We start from the raw sequence: 8,382 nt of genomic DNA on the forward strand, positions 1-8,382 counted from the left end.
AGGGCTGAGACACCGATGGGTTTATCGGCTAGTAATTAAAGCACTCAAGGCACCGTTCCGGTGCTTTATACACTATGAATTTCGAAGGACAGTAAGGGAACATCATCGGTCATTAAATGCAATGTTGACCTCCAATCATGAAAGTTATATTTAAGCTATGTTATATTGGGGGGGTGGAGGTGCTAAATAATTCATTTCCTGGCTCTTGTTGCCACTTTAAACAGTGGGAGGTAAAACACGCTTAAGCAAGGAGGCTATGCAGACTAAAAAAAAAAAAAAAAAAAAGGTTTAAGAGTTATATATTTAGAGTTACTTTATGTACGCCGTTCGTGTATTGCGATCGGCGAAGTGGCTCGCCTGGGGTCTGAAGTGGAGCGCTGGATATGCAGCACAGCCGGGGTCAGTCGTCTTGTGAATTTAGAGAATTATTGGAATGCTGTGGTGTTTTAAGAAAATGTTTTAAAGATTCTGCAATAAATAAGACAGGCCAATGGAAGAATTGGCCAAGAAGTTTATTTAATAAAACGTACACACTGTGAAGACCAAATCTGACTCGGGTGTCTCCTTGAGAGGGTGATGCAAAGTTGGGGCAAGAAAGGCGGGGGGCAAGTGCGCTTTGTATGCCTTCTATAATAAATGTGGAAATTGTTCTGTCTGTAAACAATGTATTGTGGATAAAAAGATAGACTACAGAGGCCACACCTACTTTTCCAAAGATTTGACAAATTGTAGAACTAAAAACGTGGTTTACCTCGTGGTCTGTCCATGCGGTCTAGGATACGTAGGTGAGACGGGACGTGAACTACGTCTAAGATTAACTGAACATAAGACCGCTATACAGACGCGAAAGGAAAACGCACCACTGGTATCACACTTTTTAAAAAACAACCATAAGTGTGAGGACTTTAAGTGGTTCATATTGGAAAAACTTACATTTAAAAGAAGAGGTGGAAACCCAGACAAATTAAGAAAAACACGGGAACAATGGTTCATGTAACAACTAGACACGATAAATAAGGGCCTAAATTCGAGGGAAGATTGGATGGCATTCATTATATAGGAACTATATTTGTACAATGTGAAGGAATATGACTCAATGTCTTATCCAGTCTATAGAATTAATGTGATCTAAGGCATAGACTGGACAGCACAGCCTGCTAATCCATTAAGGTCAAGCATGCTTGTGTGAGGTATCCCATCTCTTAGAGAGTCCATCCTATTACCTTTGAAATTCTAGGATGGTGTGCCTTCAATTATATATTTAATATTAAACCAAGTCGTATAACCGATTAGGCCCTTTCTGAATCATCTTCTGTTCTTATTTAGCCCGTTCCAAGATGGCGTTCTCTTTTTTCCTCATCCAAATATTTTGTTATTTGTTTTTGCGGGTCTAAAATATATTATTCCGCTTCCTCTTGTATTTATGTTTATGGATTATTATGTCTGTGATCGAAAATTGAATAATATTGCCGCAGACGTCTTCATATATTCTTCGAGCGCCTGCAAGATTTATTCCGCTGAAAGATTTTTTTTGATATTTTCCCGCTTTTAGAAAAGCACTGAACCATTTTTGTACAACATAAACACACGAATTTGGAGTGTTGGATTAATTTTATTATCCTCTATTATGACTGTTGCCTACGAGCAACCGAACGGGGTGTATTTTTTAAAACAGGCAAAGATGGCAGCCAAAAGGACTAGTATATTCTATCATATTAGGGTGAGACTCTACGGTTTAGTTGTCCCCGGAAGCGATTATTCGCTTTCCAGTTATGATGCCGAGGGAAGGGAGAGCGTTATCCTCTATTAACAACAGGTGTGCGGGTATCCCTCTAAGAGTATAATTACTTCCAGGTATTATTCAACCTTTTTTACTATCCCTGATTGAAACACACGCGGGAGCGTGCATCTACTAAAGTAAGTGATGATACTTTTATTTAAGTAAACCGGTCCCCTAGACAACCTTTCTTTTAGCCATATGAAGACTCTCAATGCAGGAACGATAGTTTGGAGAAATGGTACAGTTACAAGCGCTTTACTAACCGGGTCATGCTAAGTAGGAGATAGAGCGGCCCCGGCGGGTATTATCACAGTTTCAAATATTGTCTCATAGTGGGATGCCGGTATTAGTTCTACTGCTATTCAGGTTATTTTGCCTGTCTCTTTATGCGTCTGTGACTACCTTCCATCATGGTGTCATGTCGGCTTTTTACGAGATAGGGTGGTCTTTTTACGTTCTGGTCATATCATGTGGACCCGTGTGAGCAGCGTTACACGTTTAAAAGTTTACATGTCATATATTAGTGTTTTTTCTTTTTTTTTTTTGCTTTTGCCTCGTAGATTGATTTTAACCCACAAAGGAGCACCCTAAGGCTAGAAACACTGGAATAGCCCGCTTCGAGCAATTATTTCAAGGCCTTCGTAATAATTCTAAGATTGCACTTGAACCATGGCTCCTTTCTTTTAAGGTAAAATTCGCTTGTTTATTATTACTTTTCCTTATTTTTAAATGATACATAGCTAGCACATTCTGATTCTAATATTTGTATTTCACAGAACTAATAGCTGTAATTTGAAACAGAACCATTATAATATATATGGGCCCCATGAATTATATAAGAGGCTACTACTTCTTAAAACTACATAAGGTGAGACCTTTTCCTCTTTCAGTTGCAAATAAGGATAGCCTCGGCCTTATAAGATGGATAATGGATATTTTCTGTGGGGTATGTGAATATGTTCATATCTTTATTTCCACAGAAACTAAGCGAGGCCACCAACAATTGACACAGAGGCCCCCCCATTGGAAATGTGTGATTTTCTTTCTCAACTTGGAAACTAAACATAGAGGTACATCTAGGGAGCATTATACGATTATATGTAGGTATCAAATATTAGATATCTAGAAGCAGAATGTGTGATACTTTTGATGACATTATGGCGGTTGAGATGTTTTTAAGCACGGCCATGCTGTGCCGGACTAGGGGAGTGCTTCCTCTATTTTGTCATCTTAGACATAACCGATCTAAGGCAGGAGTAGATTATACCATATATATTCAGAGACCATTATTTCTGTGAATTGTTCATTTTGATAAATTGACTGTATGCTTTGTCTATACCTGACATAAATGGGACTTATAATGGAATGTCTTATTTTCAAATAGAATGTCCTTTTCTTTAATGATGTACGTTCCATATAGTACGTTTCCATTGTATGTTTTCCATGTTAAAGTTTGGTTGAGATATCATCATATATCTCAACTGTTGACACAACAATTGAATATCTTTGTTTATCAGTTAGATATTTCAAACAATGGACTGATGTTTGTGTTTCTTTATTACACAGGTTTTTTTATTGGTTTTGTTCAAATATTTTTCTTTTAATTCAAGAGAGTTTATCAATTTGTCTTGAGAAAGATGGATACATTTTACACCCATCGAAACGCGTCAACGCCCTTCTAACCACATAATCCGTGAACACGGGCGAGGGAACGAGTGGAAAATTATGAAAACACCAAGTTCCGCGCCAAAGGCATTGTTATATCACGGATATGTAAAATTTTAAAGGACATATGTTGTTTGTCTGTTTTATACTCTCTCTCTTTTAGTATTTATTGTTCACGTCTTTTGCTAATTCATTGTAATTATGAATTGTTTATGCGAGTATTGTCAGATATTATGTTTATGATTGCATTGGTCCTTTTTATTTGTGACCTTGTGACTAAATTTATTTTTTGTATATCTTGGTTGTTTATATTATTTTATTGTTTTTTATTCATTTGTTGACTATATATGGTCTAGTCATCTCTAGTAAGAGTGAGTGAGGTTTCGGATAGGTCTTAAGTGTAATAGTCTGTCAAGCACGTAGACTACGTAGCTTTGTCCAAAGGACTTTTTCTTTTCGTATCCTCCGGTGTGGCCAGTCTGGAATATTCAAGCTATAAGTCTGATGTTTTGGCCTCTATCCAGGATTTCGGTGAGACTGGCTCTGAGGTTACTGGGTCTCATAGCCTCCCTCACCCTGCTGTAGAGCATACCTGCTGACCTATGCAGGCTCTGCTGAGGGAACTGACGTTCTAGTGGGCGAAGCATTAGGGGAATCTCTCCGACGTGATCCAGATATGAGATGTAACTGCAAACGATCTGTAGTTGTGGCTGACCAACTGCAGTTGGGTAAATGGCAGGCCCCCCTCCCTTCTCAAACCAGAGTTAAAAATGTTCACAGTGGTGACAGATGCTTCACTTCTGGGTTGGGGCAGCCATCTGGTAGAGGTGGAGATCAAAGGACTCCGTTCTGTAGCGGAGTCCCAGGTCTACATCAATCTTCGGGAGCGGAGTCAGATTTGCTTGGCACTGAAGTCCTTCCTTTCGTCTATAAAAAGAAGTTTTGTTCAGGTGTTCACAGACATCACCACTGCCAAGTGGTATTACAACAAGCAGGGCAGAGAAAGGCTGTGGACTCTGTTCCAAAAGGGATTGCACCTCTAGACTTGGCTTGAACATCAGGATATTTTCCTGGTCGTACAAGACCTGGTGGGGTCTCTGAACGTCAGGGCAGATGACATCTACATCTGGAGGTGGTGCAGTGACTCTTCCGAGATTGGGGAAATCCTTGGTTAGATTTAGTTGCCACTGTGCGAACGCATAATGTTAGCACTTCTTCATGTTGGAGTTTCCAAAGCGGTTCTTGCTTACAGACATATTTCGTCTCAAGTGGAATTTGGAGTTCCTGTACTCCTTTCCACTGATACCATTCCTGCTCCAAGTTCTCAAGATCAGGACCGACCAGTCCCAAGTCATCCAAGTGGCTCCAGATGGGCATGGAGCGCATGGTATTCCGAACTCATGAGCATCTGTCCTCCAGTCAGCTTCCACCTTTGGGAGGATTACATATAGCAGGGTTTTGATCTTCCTCCCAAAGTTTGTGATGTCATTTTGGCAGCCAGGTATCCATCCACCAAAACCGTCAACAACTGCCGTTGGGATACGTTTGTGGCTAGGTGTTCCTCACGCCATCTGGACTCCCTTATTGCACTTCTTGCTAAGGTTTCTCTTTTTATTCTTTCTTTAGCCCGGCAAGGCCTTGCTCTGGGCACGGGTAGAGGTTTTTTGTCAACCATCTCTGCTTTCTTGTGGCTACCAGACCAACACACTCTATTTAAGTCACTCATTGTGACTCCGTTTTTTTAAAGGTTTGCAACATTTATTCCCTCCTATTGCCATTGTGATACCCCAATGGTACCTCGGTCTGACCCTTACTTTCCTTATGTGTTATCCCTTTGAGCCCCTGCAGAGCTGCCCTCTGTGACTTTTGACTTTGAAAACAGTGCTCCTGATGACTATTGCTTCAGCCAGGAGGGACAGTGAACTGCAGGCTGTGTTTGTCCAGCCCCCATACACCAACTTTTACTCCGACAAACTGATTCTTCGGACGCTTGCCTCTTTTCTTTCAAAGATGATCACCCTGGTTCACATTGGCCAAGGCATTACTCTGCCTGCATTTTAGGGTCTGCTCCATCTGTCAAAGGGGGAGGAGAGACTCAATTGTTTAAACTCAAAGAAGGCTCTGTTATTCTATACTGATGGCATCAAAGATCACTGGGTGGATGGTCAGCTTTTCATTGGTTTCACTAGAGCGAAGAGGGGCAAGGCTGTGCAGGAACTAACCATGTCCCAAGGATAGCACTCTGCATAAAAATTGGGTATGGACTGACAAAGAAGCAACACCCCCACCCCCCAGGACGTGTGTGCTCATTCCACCAGAGCCAAGGCAGCCACTAGTGCATTAATGCATCGAGTACCAATCCTGGACATCTGCCAAGCTGCCAAGTGAACGTCCCTCCACACTTTCACGAAGCACTACTGCTTGCTCAGGCCGGTCTGTCGTGATGGGCATTTCCTCGGTTTGGTCCTTCAGGACGTTTTGGTCCAAGCCAAATCCCAGGCCCACCTTTGTGAAGGTATCAAGGTGAGCAATCTGAAATCTCTATCGGGAGAACAAGTTACTTAACTTGGTTACATCTTTTCTGCTAGAGACTCTAACCGCAGATTGTTCACCATCCCTCTCATCATCCCTGTTCTTTGAACTGGGTTCTCTTTCCCAAAGAGATCCCTTTAGATACTGCTCAAAACAGGTAAATTGATTTTTAAGTGACAGCACGTTTATGACATGGAAGTAGTCACGAAACAAACGGATGTCAGCGCGCTGGGGAAGTGCTATATAGACACCGTGATGTCACTTCCGACGCAGACACCGATGTGGAGCCACACTACCCCACCTACCAGCACATAGAGGGTACTGCTCAAGATTTTCCGGATCCAGTCTGACTCCTGGGGAATATTCTAAGTTGAGGAATCTGTGGTTAGATAGTCTCTACCAGAAAAGGTGTTAACGAAGGTAACTAACTTGTTCTTCAGGTTTTTAACGGTAGTAAGCCTTTGAATTTCTTGCACATCAGTAAGATTGATGTGAATCGTTTCATATCTCATCATCATTGAGACAACCAGGGGTAGTATGGGAAGTAATAGAACATAGATGAGCCTCAATGCTTGGTTCCGTCAAAAGAGTAGAAAACGATACCTTCAGTAGGAGCAGTCTTCAGAAAATCTCAAATATCTCTGAATCTCTTAATAGAAACGAGGCTCAATAGGGAAGCCATATCCGGAGCCCTCGTGCATACTTCTCACATTTTTTGAAGCCGCTTGGCGGTTGATACTCCTGGTTTCGAAGAAAGTCTCCTGATTATTTTTTTTTAACCATAGGATTAGATTATTTTACGTTTTATCCATGTATTCTAATCTCTGTTTTTAATGTGCATTTGCCAAACAATGATTCTAGTGTGAGGGCATATTTTACAAAGTAGTAGTATTTTCGTAGATGGGTTCTGTCGTCCTGCACTCTTCCCATAGTTGTGACACAATAATTCAAGTTGTTGGAGAGATAGCTCAGTGAATTGACAGTTCATCACTTTAGAATAGTGTTGCTCAGCAAGTCACAAGCTTAAATCTCTCAAAGCCAACTGAGCCTTACCTTCTGCTGAAGGTCAGTACATTTGGTATTAATAACATCTGGTATGGATAACGAATGTCGTTCTATAGTTGTCTAGTACCCTAGTTGTACTGTGGCTTTGGTACTGCATCTGGAGTCTGCCGCAAGATATGTAGGTCAAGAAGGGAGCTTGGCAGGTGAGTGGATGTGGTATTAACCACATCCCCCCCTCGCCCACGTGGGTGAGTTGAGAGACGATCGTGCACCCATCTTTCTCCACCTAATTGTGTTGACATTTTCCAGTGTTTACCACTTATGTGTGTTGTTTAAATGGAAAATTCCCTGGTGTGCATTGAGAAGATCAAGATCGTGGGTTCTGTACATAATTCGTTTTTTCATAACGTTTTATATTTCTCAAGTATAACTATCTCCTGGTATGCCCAAAAAAAAGATTGTTTTTGTTTGGTGTTGCATGCAGTTTAAATGAATTTTGAATTGAGTTGTGTGTGATATAAAATGCACACTCATTTGGCACGTGGCCAAAGGGCCGAAAAAGAATTGTTTAAACACTATAGAACACTTGCAGTAATGAAATCTCCTTACTTAGACACAACATGGGACATATGAGGGTCTGGTATGTGTCGCAGTTCCTAACGGGATTTTGATTGTACCATTTTAGACTGAAGGTGCATTTCTAAAAACGGCGTATAAACTAAGCATCTCTTTATATTTTGCAAAACCACGTGTATTGTTATAAATGGGATATGTACAAAAAGAATCCACTTTATATGTCTTTTTAAAATAAAATGGTATATAAACTGTATTAAGGCGGTGTGGCAGTTTCAGTTTGTGACAAAAAGGAACCTGCTCTGCAGTGAAAATAGTGTTTACTTATTGCTACAAACACTGCCTCCGGGAGCATTACATTTACAAATGCCCCGGTTTCTTACCGGTAAACTTCATTACTCAGAGTAGTGTCTTCCTCGCCACATGACTAACAAAGTTCGCTTCAGCTCCACACCAGAACCCTCCAAAGCAAAAGAAGTCAGCCTCCCATGCCTACCCAAGATGGCCGACCCAAGCCACCCTTGACCTCTATAAGAGGCGGGCCAGCCCAACCATACAGCCTGTAATACCGAGCCCACATATGAAGCCGAAGCCAAATCGAGATGGAGGGATGGGAACTCATGTGGCGAGGAAGACACTACTCGGAGTAATTGAAGATTACCGGTAAGTAACCGGGGCATTTCCTCCTCGTAGGTCTTCCTCGCCACATGACTAACAAAGTGAGCCTAGACCCAAGCCAAGAGGCTTCATAGTGTACAAGAAAACCACCAACAAGGAGGATATGAAAAACACAGTGTTTATTCAGCGAACAACAGACAGGTAGAAAA

General features: G+C 41.4%; 1 long non-coding RNA gene across 1 annotated transcript; it reads left to right on the top strand.

Moving 5' to 3' along the window:
* The first annotated feature begins 1,750 nt into the window (after positions 1-1,750).
* On the top strand, positions 1,751-7,811 carry LOC146870397 (uncharacterized). Its single transcript, XR_014976627.1, has 5 exons — positions 1,751-1,816; positions 2,341-2,468; positions 2,557-2,648; positions 2,761-2,850; positions 3,347-7,811. It is a non-coding gene; the product is annotated as an uncharacterized LOC146870397 (long non-coding RNA).
* Positions 7,812-8,382: the final 571 nt, after the last annotated feature.

Source organism: Triturus cristatus, chromosome 1_1 (assembly GCF_964204655.1).
Source record: "Triturus cristatus chromosome 1_1, aTriCri1.1, whole genome shotgun sequence".
Lineage (NCBI taxonomy): Eukaryota > Metazoa > Chordata > Amphibia > Caudata > Salamandridae > Triturus > Triturus cristatus.